The following is a 16,506-nucleotide window of genomic DNA, read 5'->3' on the forward strand; positions in this document are numbered from 1 at the left end:
CAAATTTCACCCCGAGAAAGTTTCAGAAAAAAAAACTACAAAGAAAAACCCCTTTTTTGGGTTTAATATTCTCCCCTTTTATATGGACTAAAAAGGGTTTTTAAATTTTGAATTTTTTTGATGGGTTTTTTCCCCTTTCTTTGTTTTTTATTTGTTTACCTGGCCCGGGCCGCAAAACTTCAACCAAAATGCCAAAAATTCCAAAATTTCCTTTCCCAAATCGGGTTTCATAAAGGGGGCAATTGTTAACGAAAGCAGCTTCGAATTATCAATGTACCTTGTACGTTTATGGCATTTTCATGGATGAGAAGTTTAGGTAATTTTACAGCGATTCTATATTCGGTCTTTTAAAAGGATCTAGGATATGTGAAAATTGAGAGAAATTTGAAGGTTTTCCCACACACTTGAAAGCGTGTAGATCTGATGTGGAAGCACCATGCAGTTTTATCATGATTCACATCAAAATTGAGCTAAATTAGGTGTCTTTATACAAGTTAATGAATTTTCATACAATCCAATACATAGATCTGTAAGCCATTTTTGTGCTCGATTTTTTAATTAAATTAGTTCCTTTTTAAGTTTTTTAAAGAAAAGATATGAAAAAAAAAGATCTGAAAATGAATGTTTTTAATGTTTTAAATTGTTCAGGTTTTTGTTTTTTTATTCACTCATAAATCATACTTAATTAAAGCAAAACAGTACATGTTTAAGACAGGTGACTTGATTTTTCATACAGTTAGCATAATTCTGAATTATTAACAGAAAAGTACAATGTTTTAAATTTTTAATAATTATAAAGAAAATTAGATAATTAAATGAAGAAAGCCTAAATTTTCTTAATTTTTTACTATAATTACCTTCAACCTGCTGTTGGCAACTTTAAGTTAATGAATAAAGTGACATGTATAATATAAGTACCTGGCATGAGATACATATAAAAGGGTTTGATTGGTGTTTTATTATAAGAGTTTAATGGTGTTTAAGGTATTCCTGTCACAGGAATGAGGTATATAATTATATTTAAGTACCTGTCACAGGAATGAGGTATATAAGGGTTAAATGGTGTTCAAGGTATGCCTGTCACAGGAATGAGGTATATATAAGGGTTTAATGGTGTTTAAGGTATGTCTGTCACAGGAATGAGGTATATATAAGGGTTTAATGGTGTTCAAGGTATGTCTGTCACAGGAATGAGGTATATATAAGGGTTTGATGGTGTTCAAGGTATGTCTGTCACAGGAATGAGGTATATATAAGGGTTTAATGGTGTTTAAGGTATGTCTGTCACAGGAATGAGGTATATATAAGGGTTTAATGGTGTTTAAGGTAATTGTCTGTCACAGGAATGAGGTATATATAAGGGTTTGATGGTGTTCAAGGTATGCCTGTCAAATGAATGAGGTATATATAAGAGTTTAATGGTGTTTAAGGTATTCTGTACCAGAAATGAAGTATATAGAAGGGTTTTATAGAGTTTAAGGTATGTCTGTCACAGGAATGAGGAATATATAATGGTTCAATGGTGTTTAAGATATGTCTGTCACAGGAATAAAGTTCATTTTTGTGAATTTTATGTATTCTGTACCAGAAATGAAGTATATAGAAGGGTTTTATGGTGTTTAAGGCATGTCTGTCATATAGAAGAGTTTAATGGTGTTTAACCTGGCATGCCTGTAATATAGAAAGGTTTGATGGGTGTTTAAGGTATGTCTGTCACAGGAATGAGGTATATTTATCTTATCAAATTCTCTAGGTTTTTGAATAGAGAAGCCCTTCCCTTGTTTGAATCTTGATACAGTTATGAAAATTAAATTGTACATCAGTCATAGATAACCGACGGTCCAAACTCCGAGACTTTAACTGTGGTTACACTGGTACTTCCCTGATAAGGGGCTCAAAAGTTAAGATAGTACTTGGCTTCCAGGGTGGTATTTTAAATCTAGCTTTCACATGTTCCTTGATTTCTCGAACTTGTAATTGTTTAGATTTTAGTTCCTTTAAGATACCACTTCGCTCCTAGGGGTGCATATTCAAGTCCCTGGACCTTTTTCCAGTTGCAAATGTTAGGAATTTTGTTCCTGTAAGCATATGAAAACTTTTAAGTTAAAATTTATTGTGTCATAAAACCCAAAACATAAGGGATTTGACTGACTGCGCTTCATAATTTTGAAAAAACCATCCCGGGTTCCTGTATAGGGAAGGAAAAAGGGGCTGGGGAATCGGGGAGGGCAAAAACGGGGTTTGGACTCTTGCCCTGCCCGCACTAGGCCCTTTATTGTGAAATTTAAATTTATCATGTAGACTTTTTTTCCCGTCATTCGGGCCCGTACCCCTGCCCTTTTCACGTTTCAGAAAATTTTAAATTCCTTGCAAAAGTGAAGGCAACTATGCTTGACAGCCTGCTGCATGAACGATGCAGTGGCCGGACTGTGCTCTGGTAAATTCAATGTGACTCACTGCCATGATTTCAGGGGAAAAAACTTTCCGAAAAACCCCCCTGACCCAAAATCAATTTTGGGAAAGGGGGTATTGTTTAAAAGTCTGCATATTTTGGGAAATAAATTAGTTTATCTAATATTTTTTGGCCAAAAGGTTTTAAATGACAAGTAAGGGGGATTTTATATGGGGTAGATATAAAGTACGGCAGTGATGCTTTCTAACTGTTTTTTCCCCGAGCTAATTTTTTTGTCCCCTGACGTGCCCTTAAACTCTGTTAAAAGATAAAATTTTCACAAAAAAGAAATTTTGGGGGCCCCGACATTGTACCCAATGTTATTATCTTTTTTTTACTTTTAATTACTTTTCAGTGATGATTTTCTGATGTCAAATTATATGATTTTAGAATAGTATCAAGATTAATTTTTCATATTTTATAACCTGTAAATTGCAAGTCATTTCATTGACGATATATTGATTGTTCATTTCGTTTCTAAATTCCCCGTAAATAAAAAATTATTTACCATAAGTTCATAGATAAAGGAAGACCAATGTATTAAATGCCAGAAGTTATCCTTTCATTTTGTATTGACAATAGTTATGGTGCAGAATTACTTATTTTTACAGACAGTCTGTCAAGAACGTACAGACTTATTCTATTTTTTCCAAACTGGTCTTTATGTACAGGTTTAACAGTACATACCTTGTCCCCCTTCATCTTTAAACCTTGTCTTTTTAAACTTTGTGTCATAGTTACTTTATAATAATGTCTTTTAAAATCCTGTATCTTTAAAGCAGCATGCCTCCATATTCATGCTAATTTTCATGAAAATTTTGAAATTGTATTAAAAAGTATATTATCAAGAGAACAAAGAAGCAATTTACACATTGCAATTAAACCGCACTTTAAATCCACTTTAATGAACAAATATTTTTAAAAGTAAAAAGATATGCAAAAAAAGCTGTTACTGTGTTATGTCACAAAGTAGAAATATAGTGGTAAATACTGTAAAATCAGTCTTTCAGTGCATAATATCATAATTATATTGTAAATCATTAATTGATTTGTTAATATTTTTAATTTTTTTTTAGTATTAGTACATTTTTCTCAAAGTTTTTTGGGGTTTTTTTTGGGGGGGGGGGGGGTGGGGGGCTCATCTTGAGGCATCATCTTTAAAACCTTAATATTTAACTTTCAATTTAAAATTTCATTGGAACTATCATTTAGACGCACAATCATACTCTTTTAAATTGATATGATTTTCGATAAATTATAACTTTCATTTTGAAGTAGAGGATGTGAAACAGATGTCATTTTATTTCCAATAAACAATTATAGCTATGTAAAAGAAATTGAACGATAGTATAAGCACATGTGAATGCTTTCAGGTGGTTGTGCATCAAATGATTGATACATTGATACTTTTTTGAAATATTTAAAAAAAAAAGGAAGAAAACTTCCATCTTAGAGAAAATTAATAGAACATACTGGTATTCATGAGAAATTTTATCATTAGTAAAATACATTTCCTGTAACCTATAAATACATATATGGACTGATTTCGGATAATGATCCTTATAGACCAAGTTCAGATCCGATTTACATGAAAATTTTGGTAAAAAAATGTTTTCCTTTTATTTTTAGACTATATTTTGTTTTGGTGAAAAGTTGTTTATTATTTGCACCTATCTTTCCCTATTTAAAGGAAAATTTAAATGTTAAAATATTTTATTCTTTTGTGTTATAATAAAAATTTTAAATGGCTTCCTGGGCAATACATTAAAATTTTGTCATGCAAACTGCCTGTATTTAAAACAATACAGATAAGAGCTGGGGCGTTCTCCAAAAAGTTTTTCACCTTTAGAAATTTTGAAAACCTGTTTTACTGCGTTACCTAAGACAAGGGCTTAATAATCACTGGATTTGGGATCTTGTTGTGACAAATATTCCTTAAAATCCAGGCTGTTGATTTTTCAATAGACAATGTTACCTGGGGGAAAGTAGTTATTCATATCGGAATTAATTTAGGTCATCTTGTAAATTCGTTTATTTAAATTATAAGAAAAGGCTCAAAAAATAAAAGTGATCCAAAAAAGGGGGGTTATTAATTTCAATGGGTTTTCCCTTTTAGAGTTTTTTACCACTTTGACAATCCCAGATTTTTTTTGTTTGCATTCCTCTGCATGACTTATTGCTTTAGAGGACAGAAAATTTGTGACTTGCCTGAAATTATCTTTACCCATGATATTGTTTTAGAAGTGCTTATCAGGACAAGAGAGGCATTTCAGGACTTCCAGGTATTTTATTGTGTTAATCTTTTCTCCAAAGTTTTAACTGTAAATATGTTTTTGCATGGGGAAATTTGAGCAATATAGATATATTCTGTCTGTTAAAACTGACTTCAGGTGTTGTTTGTACATTGTTTGGAGTAGCAGCATTATCTATATGCCTGGCATGATGTTAATCACCAATAGTGCTGTACCACTGATAGTACTGAATCACCTTTGTTGCTGTTCCGCAACTGGTGCAGTACCACAAATGGTGCTGTTTCACAAATGGTGCTGTACCACAAATGGTGCTGTACCACAAATGGTGCTGTACCACAAATGGCGCAGTACCTTTGATGAAGCTGTACCACAAATGTTGCTGTACCACAAATGATGCAGTACCACAAATGGTGCTGTAACACAAATGGTGCTGTACCTTTGATGAAGCTGTACCACAAATGGTGCTGATACCACAAAATGGTGCTGATACCACAAATGGTGCTGATACCACAAATGGTGCTGTACTACAAATGGTGCTGTACCACAAATGGTGCTGTACCACAAATGGTGCTGTACCACAAATGGTGCTGTACTACAAATGGTGCTGTACTACAAATGGTGCTGATACCACAAATGGTGCTGATACCACAAAATGGTGCTGATACCACAAATGGTGCTATACCACAAATGGTGCTGTACCACAAATGGTGCTATACCACAAATGGTGCTGTACTACAAATGGTACTGTACCACAAAATGGTGCTGATACCACAAAATGGTGCTGATACCACAAAATGGTGCTGATACCACAAATGGTGCTGTACTACAAATGGTGCTGTACCATAAATGGTGCTATACCACAAATGGTGCTGTACCACAAATGGTGCTATACCACAAATGGTGCTGTACCACAAATGGTGCTGATACCACAAATGGTGCTGTACTACAAATGGTGCTGTACCACAAATGGTATGTACCACAAATGGTGCTGTACCACAAATGGTGCTGTACACAAATGGTGCTGATACCACAAATGGTGCTGTACCTGTACTACAAATGGTGCTGTACCTTAACAAATGGTGCTGTAGCAAATGGTGCACAAATGGTGCTATACCACAAATGGTGCTGTACTACAAATGTACACAAATGTGCTGTACCACAAATGGTGCTGTACCACAAATGGTGCTGTACCACAAATGGTGCTATACCACAAATGGTGCTGTACTACAAATGGTGCTGTACCACAAATGGTGCAGTACCACAAATGATGCAGTACCACAAATGGTGCAGTACCACAAATGGTGCAGTTCCACAAATGGTGCAGTACCACAAATGGTTGTTTAACACAAATGGTGCAGTACCACAAATGGTGCTATACTACAAATGGTGCTGTACCACAAATGGTGCTGTACTACAAATGGTGCTGTACTACAAATGGTGCTGTACCACAAAATGGTGCTGTATCAGAAAGGGTGCTTAACTACGAATGGTGCTGTAACACAGATAATGATGTGCCACAAATGGAATTTGATCAGTGTCATTCATTATTTTAAGTTTTAAAATGTTTCACTAACACTAGCAATATTCAGTCTAAAATTTAAGTCTTCTGGCTATATATTAAGTAGTAAAGCTCGAAATGCAGATTTTCTATACCAGAAAGATGGAACATGCTCTGTGTCAAATTATATGATGTAAATAATACTGTACCTGATTAATGCACTGAATGTACATAGATTATTGAACTATGGAAGTTCAAACTCCAAGTTTCACATGAGAAGTTGAACATGGGTAGAATATTTCTGTGTGATAAGATAATGATTATAGAAGGGGTGCCTTGTAGCGGTGAAACATTTTAAATGGCCCAGCTTATATTTATCTATATTAAGATATAATATATAGATAATAATGATAAAATTGGGAATCTCTAAGTTAATGTAATATAATATAATAATTTAAGTTACAGAAATCTGGTCACCAGCATCTTAATAATCATGATTGTAGTTTTTACATTCAACATTCCTTACATGTTACAACATTTGCTACATTTTCATATGATAAATTATAGTGTTGAATGAAAATACTAGCATTTTTATTAACATCAACAAAGACATTTATCAATTTCATCATCTTCACCTTTATCATCATCATATCATATTTATCATATTCATCATCATTATCATCATCATCACTACAATCATTAAAACTTTCATTATATTTTTCACCTAAATTATCATCATCTTCATTATCATCATCATTAGCATCATTAATACATAATCATTATCATCATCATTTTCACATTTATCATCAACATCATCATTACCACCATCATCGTCTCTACTACCATCATCATCATCATCATCATCATCACAGAATTGATGTATTTTTACCCCTATCCTTCTAAATAACTGTATACATTAGGTTGTTACAGCCTCATAAACTTTATTTGTTCATTTATAAACTGTGTAAATCATGATAATTATTTTTATACAGTATAAGTAGCATCATCATGATCTTCATCAGCATCGTCATCAGCAGCATCATTCATCATCATCATCATCAGCAGCAGCATAATCAACATAAACATCACCAACATCAATCATCAACATCATCAGCATAATCAACATCATCATTACCAACATAATCATCACTTATATCATTATCAACAACAACATTATCATCATCAACGTCATTATCATCAACATCATCATCAATATCATCATCAAAAACATCAGCAGCAGCAGCACTGTCTATGATTTTTTAAATGATACATATCTCAATTAAGTTATATTTTTTATGTGTTTTCAAATAAATCAATCGCGCTGACAACAATTTAATCTTATCATAATTACTCAAATACAACCATCAGTCATTTTGATTTAGAATAAGAAGATGGAATCTAAAACAAAATAACACAAGTTTGGACTAGTACATAATATATATATTGGTGGTTTGATAGGGAGATTTGTTGTAGTCTTGAGGTTGCTGTGGTGTGGATTCTACTTGTACCTTGTATAAGGTATGTTAGTCAGATATATCTCCAACAAAACAAACACCTTTATCTTTACATAGAATCATTGGACTCTATTATCTCTATACTATATCATTAAATCTGATGACAAGTTCCACACTGTACCAGTTTGTTCCTTTAAAAAAAAATTTCTTCGTGGTCATTTCTGCTCCACCATTCATGGCATTAAGGGATGCTTTTATTCAGTATGGAAACTCTGTTGGTATGTTGTTTATGTTGTTTTTGTTGTTGTTTTTTTGTTTTTTTCATAATAATTTGATTCTATTTTCATGGTAACGTTTGTTTTAAAGTGCATTATTTTTAACTTTACTGCTTTATAATTATGAAGATTAATTGTATAAATTTGTGATTTAATTTTGTATAAATCTATGTTTTTAATTTTGTATTATCTCTTGAAATATTTAATGTTGCAGGTTATATTTTTATCACATTCAATCCCTGCATACAATTTCATGAGATTTGTGATAGTAACAGTCGTCATCATTTAAATTTTTTGTCCTTCAAATGAATCATAATGCTAATCATAGGAACATATTTCTCCTAAAAAAAATGGTAACGAGAGTGAAGTTGATATTTTAAGTCGCAGTTTTCTTACATACCTTTCCTATAAGACCTGCTAATAAACGTTGTAGTGTGCCTTAAGACAGGGAAACATGATAAATCACTAGGTAATGTATGTTACCTCTAGCATAAAGGAGGGGGAACTAATAGCACCTTTACATGCAGCTTAAATTGCAGCTGGTAAATTAATAACTTATTACCTTTTACAGTCAGCATAAAATGTATTTCTACCTTGTTTGAAATACTGTATAACCTGTTTTAGATGACCACTTAAAGTACAGTACAACCTGTTTAAGATGACCACTTATTTGGTCAATATTTAAAACGAAAAGTTACACAAGGAGATAAGTTTTAATACTTGTAACATTATTTTAAATCACAGTTTTTGAAAATGGAATTTGCAAGCTTTTTTATAAAGACTTAATACAAAGTTAATATGGTCCTTGGCAAATGGTGACCATTACATGTATGTTGCAGTGTGGCTTGTTTGAAATTGCTTTTTCAGTCTGAACGGTCAATAGTCCAATGCTTTTTATGGCATACCTGAAAAACTTTAAGTTTACTGTCGCCAGATATTTGTCGCCTCTTACCAAGTATGTTCCCCTCTGGTTAAGTATGTTCACCTCTCTTCAAGAATGTTCCCCTCTACTATTTATATGCATCTATTTGTTACAATAACTTGACATACATTGTATAATATACATGTAGACAAATACATTGTTATAGACTAAAACCAATCCGTCACCGAGTTTCCCCTCAAAAAGCTGTCACTACAGACATTTAGCAATTGATTTATTACATTTTTCTCAGGTCCTGGAACTTATATATTTTTATATTCTGATAACAAAATTGTGCTCTATGTGTGCTCTTGACTCATATGTTGTGTAGCATTTGGTCACAAATATTATATGTTTACATAATAAAAAATTATGTAATAATTATATGTATAACTTGCCAAAAACCCATTATCTTATTTTCTGCATTGTTTACTCAAACTTTGATGAAATTGTTGCAAGTTCTTTTAAACTTGTAACTTTCTTCATGAGTAGGAAATTCTTAAGCCTGTCATGTGACTTCCTAACAATAATTCAATATTTTGTTAAAGCAATAGAAGCTGTCTTGGTGTTAGATACCTTAAGTATGAGCATAAATGAGATTGACCACGAAAAAATTTTTTTGCCAAGGAATGTCCTATCATCCCAAACAATAACACTTACAGTGCTGATAGAAATAGTTTTAGTATATTAATGTATAAAATGAACTTTCAGGGTTCATGCCATGTTGAGATATACTAGACTAGGATGACAATAGTGGGGTAATTAAATGTCCAAAATGTTGATGCCTACATGCCCCGTTTAGTTAACTGCTATCTTTTAATGTGACACAGTAGGTGATGGTCATTAACAAAACAATTTTGTGAAAATGGCTGTTCCAGTCTGACACATTATAGTACTTAAGTAAATTGACAGAGGATAAATTTGTTCCAATCTCCGGGTTTAAAAAAGATTTTCAATACCATTTAATGCTCTTGAGTACCATATATGTTCTTATAAATGTCCATGTCCTAAAGTACACACAAGGCATCGTTTTCTTAAGTCTTATAAAAATCCGATAAAAGAAATTGGTGGAAAAATGCCCCTATTAGTTTTAAAGACAAAATCAGAACTGTTGGTAAATTTATTACAGAAACTGTTTGCATTGTAAACAACTTTGTATATGGTAGAAGAATAAAAGCTTTTGTTTAAGGTAAACAATCAGTCACTGTAGAGTGATGGGAATATGAAAACGACAAAGATGGTTTCTTATGATAATTGTACAAGTTTTGTTCCTTTAAAATGAAGGCCTATTTGCATACTTGTTGCTAAGCAGGAAGATTTCTTTTAAACTTTTAAGGTTTAGGTTCATACTTGGTGAAAACGGTATATAATATATTAATAAAATGCCCTTAATTGATAGATAATTTTTTTTATAAAGGTTTAAAAATGCAAAATTTTTACAAATTTTTCTCTTTTTTGGTTTTTGTTTTAATATGTTATGTTTAACTCAATAATAAGAGCATTGGATCAGTAAGGTTCAATCATCAGGCAAGTTTGGTGGAGTAAATAACAAAGATATAAAATGTGTTGAAGCCAGCATGAAAACTAGACAAACAAACATTTTAGCAGTTTGATTTAATAATAAAAATTTATAGATTGAATTACTCAAAGAATTACAAAGAAAAAATAGAGAAGAACAAAACTGAAATGGAGTTTTATTTTTAGTCTCTTTGTTAAATATTTGCTTTTCTGATAAAGTAAAAAATTCATGTCACTTTTCTTTGACAGACTATTTTTTCTTTGGGAAAATTCTGTTTGCATTTTAGATGTACAAGCTTTTGAAATAGATTATTAAAACAATTGGCTGGCTTGATTCCTTTATCGGACAGCAAATTGTTCATTTATACAGATATTAATTCCGTGGGCATGGAAGTTTGTGGTTTTGTCATAAGAACATTTTTTTGGGTTTTTATATTCATGGACTGTCTATTTTTCTGAAAGATCAAATGCAAAATAATCTTACTGCAGCCAAAGTGAAATTTCGTTGGATCTTATATTCATGGATTGACCTTTACACGAAATCCTCAAAAATGAGTGCCCCATAAATAACAATCACTTTGCATTAATTTATGCATTAAATGTTATTCATTTGCTGAGTAATATTTTAAGTTCAAATAATCAACAAGACTTTTAATTGAAACAAAAATGAATCCTGGGTTTTCACATGCCTTAAACTAACTGGTACAGTTAAAACTAGCTATTAAGGAAACTTACAAATTAGATGCCAAAACTGAAATCGGATACATGAGAAGTTAGTTTGTAAATTGCCTTTCTTTACCTTTATGTTAAGGAATATTGTAATTTCAAAGTCATTCACATAGAACAATGCCTTGTTCTCTGTCGATAGATTGTGATCTTGCATGGCAATTGGGTATTTGTAACAGTAACCAGTCAGAAAATTTAGAAACATTGCATTCTTCTCTATAGAAACTGTTCCTTCAAACAAATAATGTTTAAACTTCCTCTCTTTAATTAACAAAAGATCTTCTTAATACATTTGTTTCATGGAATTTGAGTCATTTTGGGTTTAAAGTGGCTGACAGAAATGCATCCTATTATATTATTGTTTTATTTCTATTTTTGTTTTATATTTCTTGTTTGTGATCCTTACATTTGCTTTGAAAATTTGAAATATCGTTTGCTAATTTCATGTTATTCAAGATTTGGTAATTTCATGTAATTCAAGATTGAAATTCTTATAATCAGCCATTCAACTCTGGGGTTCGAATCCCGCTGTTGGCTTCAGATTCTTTGATATGAGGAAGCGATCCAGATTTATTAACCATGTTTCCTCAATTATGACGCCGGTATTGGTTGCTGTACAACCAAATCCTACCGCCTGTCGACGCCTTACATGAATTAAATTTTACTTCAATACAGTAGACTCTGCTCATGATATAAATGTAAGTTATGACAACTTGTCTTGTAATCAGACATAAATAAATATGTCTTATGTCTATAATATAATGACTGCTGTGATTTCTACAAGAATCGGCTGTCTTTAAACGATTTGTTTTTTAATTGAGTCCTTTATTAGTACCTTTTCAAAGACACCCTCAATTCTAGCAATATTCAAAGCACAGGTTATTTTCAAGCACTTTAAAAGACCAGTGCAAACCTTGGTATTATTACAATAGAATAGACATGATTATTACCAATCTCATAACTTGTAATCAGACATAAATAATTATGTCTAATGTCTATAATATATAATTTGATCATGAAAATTACATGGTTCAATAATTTGTCCAGCAGCACTTACGTTTAATTATGAAATGTTTTGAGAAAGGGGAAAGGAAATTAAGTCTATAACAATATGAAATATGCTATATTTTCATAGGATAAATTATTCGAAGGAGTCATTTCCAAATTTGAGGAAGTTTGGTTATCTGATGGATAATAGGGATTAAGTGATTAAGTAGAACAAAGGGCCCTCTGTCCCTTTACACCACTAATTGTTCAATTACAGATACAACTTCAAACCCTAAGCAATTATTTGTCCTGAAGCTGCACTGTAGGAAAATTCTTTTGAAGTGCCTATTATAAGATAAGTAAATTGGCAAATATACATAGATAAGTAATCAATGGTAAAATGCCCTGCAATCATTAAAGTGTAGCATTTCCTAATTCAGGACCAATTATAGACAATTTGATAGCACTGTTACAGACAAATGTATCAATTCATTTACAATGGGTTTTGATTAGATGTGTTTAAAGACACTTTGTAATGTCTTGCAAAGATTTGAGAGAAGTTTCTTGGCTGTTGAGCTAGTTGATTTTCACTCTAACATTGTATTCAGGTATGATGAAGGGCTTAGCCTTAAAGCAGAACACCTCCAGATTCATGCTAATTTTTCATGAAAGTTTTGAAAATGTATTTAAAAATAAAATATTGTGAAGTGAACAATGAAAGTAATTTACACATTGCAAACTGCACTTACGATCTACGTAAATTATAAAAAAAAAAAAAAAGGTCAAAATATACAAAAATAGCCTTTACTGCGTTAGTAACGCAGTAGAAATATGGTAATAAATACTGCAAAATCAGTCATTTATCGCACATAAGAACTGATATAAATTTTTTATTAAATCTTGGATATTTTTACTTTTCTTACAATCTGAGTATATTTTTCCCCAAGTCTGAGTTTCTTGAAATATTTTGGCTCATCTGGAGGCATGCAGCTTTAAGGAATTTTTAAGTTAATATGTACAATTTTGTATTAATATGCAGAAATATATTAAACAGAGTGCCAAAGTCATTGCAAAATAGATAGCTTTGTTAACAGAGATTTTCTCTCAGTATATTAAACCAAGGCCTTGCTTCATTAAGCTAAAGTTTAATTATTAAAGCAGCAAGATTATAAATGTTCTTCAAATATTTTAAGATATTTTTACTGCTCGAATAAAGCCTTTTTGCAATTAACTCTATTATTGTTTACTTCATTTAAATGGGGGCACCGACAGACGAAAAGTGTTTACTACATTTAAATGGGGGCACCTTAGTATAGGCGAAAACAGATCTTGGTCAAGAATGGAAAGTCACACAGTGCATAAATATCAAACTAGCGTGCACAGAGTTTTTGCTGTAAACAAGCGTGAAAACATTGTCTCTTAAAGTGTCTCTTTGTCGCAGTTCCGTCAAAAACAATTTATCATCACTTATGAACAATTTCGCTACAGATTTTTACTATAAAGAGTTCATAATAAGGAGCTCTTTACTGGTACTGTAATGCCTTAAGTACCTACGTAAGCTTGATGAAACTGATTTGTTATCTGTTGGCTTCCACAGTGTCAGTTATTTCCTAAGTACATCCTGTCTCTCAATTGTCATCGACAATGGCACAATTGAGTCACGACTGGATCAAAGTACACGCCACTTGAGTTTGCGGAATCCATCATCTTACAGGCTGTAATCCTTTTATAGTACGGTGCCATTGTGTAAATATGTCTTTAAAAGTCGTCTTGTTTGTTTTAAAACTTTCATGTCTTGTATGTATACATTGTTTATCGAGAGTGACTTTGAAGACAGTTATTAAATAAGTTTCAAGTAAATTTTAACTTTTAGCTCGCCTACACTCATGGTAACTTGACGCATTTGAAAACATTTAGCCTTACTTTTACACTATATAGAGTTTTTTATATTAACCTTTAATAAACAACTTAACTATATACTTAAAAGAGGAAAGCTGTTGTTGTTGTTGTTTAAATATTTGGCATTAAAGGAGCGCAATTGAGGCCCCAAAAACCCCTTAATCATAAAATATGTGAAATCCTTACACTGAAACCAAAAAAAATACAAAAAAAAGGAAAGAAGTATGCTGAGAATTAAATTGAAAATTAATTTTTTGCCAGATTTGAGTTAAATGTGTTAAAATTCTTAGCAATTGTTGGGTTAATTTGAAAATAATTTGTAAATTATCTGAAATTACAGTGATCCAGTCCAATGCTAAAATTGTTACAAAAATCTAAAATCTTTAATTGTCAACTGTCAAGCTATGTAAAAAAAAATCCTTCAGTGGTATTCCTTATAGAGACATGATTGTTAAAGATAGTGTTTTTCTTTCCTTCTTCTCTGATTTTTCCACTTTTCTTTATCTTTATAATCTTTATTTGCTTCCAAAGGAACTTAAAAGAGGTTAGCAACTTAAGGCCAGGAAATACCTCTTGCACTTTGAAAAAGAAACAAACAATTCTGCCTAAAGAGACATTGTTATTCAACAATTACTAACTCTTAGGGGATTTTTTTCCCCAAGCTCTGCAGGCTTTCTGTTTAAAGATAATCCTAAATTTCCTGTATTTAAATACTCATAGACCTCTTAACAGACATATGACACTTTGTTACAGAAATTTACAAGACCTCTGTTAACAATAGACACTTAATAACATAACTGTGTTATCAAGGAACATAATTCCAACAATTATCCTATTCCAAAGTTGTCTTGTTATAACAGTCTATAATTGAATCAAGGAGAAGCTTTATGTAGAGAGCCTTCAAGACATACCAGCTTGTGGAAGAGAGCGAGAGTGATATAAGGAAAAATATGACTGGGAAGTTATAAATGTGCCTTGTTTGGCTGGAATCATTTTGTGATTTTGGATTATAAGCAGGTATCTAAGCTGATATTATATTACATTGCATAATTTCTTAAGAGAAAATTAAATGTCAGTACAGATTGAATGTTTGAAATTATTTTATGATAAGGTTTAAATAATTCTACTGTCATTAACTCACTGAAGTTTTTTAACAGTTTTAATTATATAACAGTGCTTCAAAGAATTGATTCTTATTACTGAAATCAATTTCTGTTATTCAACTATCTGATATCTTTGAGGTTTTGTTCTGATTTACAACACTACAATACTTTTAAAAAAAAAATGTTGACTAAAGATTTTGAACTTTGTAAAGATACAGTTGTTACTCTATTACAATCTGTAACTTAAACATGTAGATGGAATCAAAGTCGATATCATGCTCAACCTTCCTATAATCACTATAATCCCCCATCCTTGTGGAACTTGCCTCTACCCCCTCTTTCCTCTACTTAACTGTTATAAAAACTTCATTCAAACTTAGCAGTGATTTTGTATCATATAAGTCAATATATATATATAAGATTATGTTGAAGTTGAAGCATCAGAGTTCAAATGAAGTCGACAGTTAAGTGGCGAAAGCGACCTGCCTTCTACATTTTTCCCTTTTGAAAGTGTATTGTGTTGTACAGATTTGTATCTGATAAATTTATGTATTTAAAATGGTAATTGGAGTAATGCAGAGTAAATGATATTATTATTGGAGGAGGAGGACAACTTCTTCACATGAGAAGAAATATTAACCCTGAACATGCTGAATATTTTAAATGGACTTGTCCCAGTTCCATTTTGGGACTGTCCATTATCAATTTTAGCGATATCAATTTGAATATTTAAAGTTGGTCAGCCAACAGTATAGAGCCTGGTCAGACTGCACGGATGTGCAGGCTGGCCTAGCTCTATACTGGTGGCAAAGGCTTAACACTTTTGGTTCCAGCACTTTAAGGGTTTTAAATAAACGCAGATACATTCTGGGCAATGGATTTGAATTGTGAAACTGTAATCATTTCCTTGATAATTAATATTTTAACTGACATACAATGGCGTATTATTTGTATGCTGAAAAAAAAAAAATGTTTTTCAAGCTGTGTCCTTCCCATGTTTTTATCTTTCATATATTATCATATACAAAAAAGAGGAATTATTTTCAACTTTTGTCTTAAAATAAGAGCAATAAATTTAATTTTATAACTATCCAAAAGTAAATTCTTCCCTTTGGCCAGCATAATTATATAGACATACAAAAATTTTAATTTAGGCAGATGAAATTTTTGCCAGCAGAATTATATAGACATACCAAAAAGTATGATTTAGGCAGATGAAATGATATGGCTATTATTTTCTGAGAGTTAATTCTTTATACAACAGAAGTAGCATTGACTTCCTCTTTAACTTTGGCATTTCCGGTGAAAGCTTCCTGCCGTACTGAAATAATGGAATCAGAGAAAATCAAATATCAGAAGAGTCTTTTTTGTGTGGTGCACGCTACATAATTTATCCCAGCTGCTTTAGTAGGATGTCAGATTG

The 16,506-nt window shown here is 31.9% G+C and overlaps 1 protein-coding gene across 6 annotated transcripts in view; it reads left to right on the plus strand.

The window, feature by feature from the left end:
* Window positions 1–16,506, plus strand: part of LOC132717166 (uncharacterized) — a 76,644-nt gene that overhangs the window by 29,336 nt on the left and 30,802 nt on the right. Inside the window, exon 1 of one of the 6 annotated variants that reach the window (XM_060700588.1) lies at window positions 4,710–4,734. The exons of 3 other annotated variants lie outside the window; for them this stretch is intronic. The gene's annotated coding sequence lies outside the window, so the exon portion shown is untranslated. Of the gene's footprint in view, window positions 1–4,709; window positions 4,735–7,816; window positions 7,935–14,972; window positions 14,998–16,506 lie in introns of those variants that run through there. 2 more of the 6 variants (XM_060700584.1, XM_060700587.1) reach the window with 2 other exon arrangements.

The sequence above is a fragment of the Ruditapes philippinarum genome, unplaced genomic scaffold, assembly GCF_026571515.1.
Source record: "Ruditapes philippinarum isolate M1 unplaced genomic scaffold, ASM2657151v2 ctg683_1_1_1_1, whole genome shotgun sequence".
Lineage (NCBI taxonomy): Eukaryota > Metazoa > Mollusca > Bivalvia > Venerida > Veneridae > Ruditapes > Ruditapes philippinarum.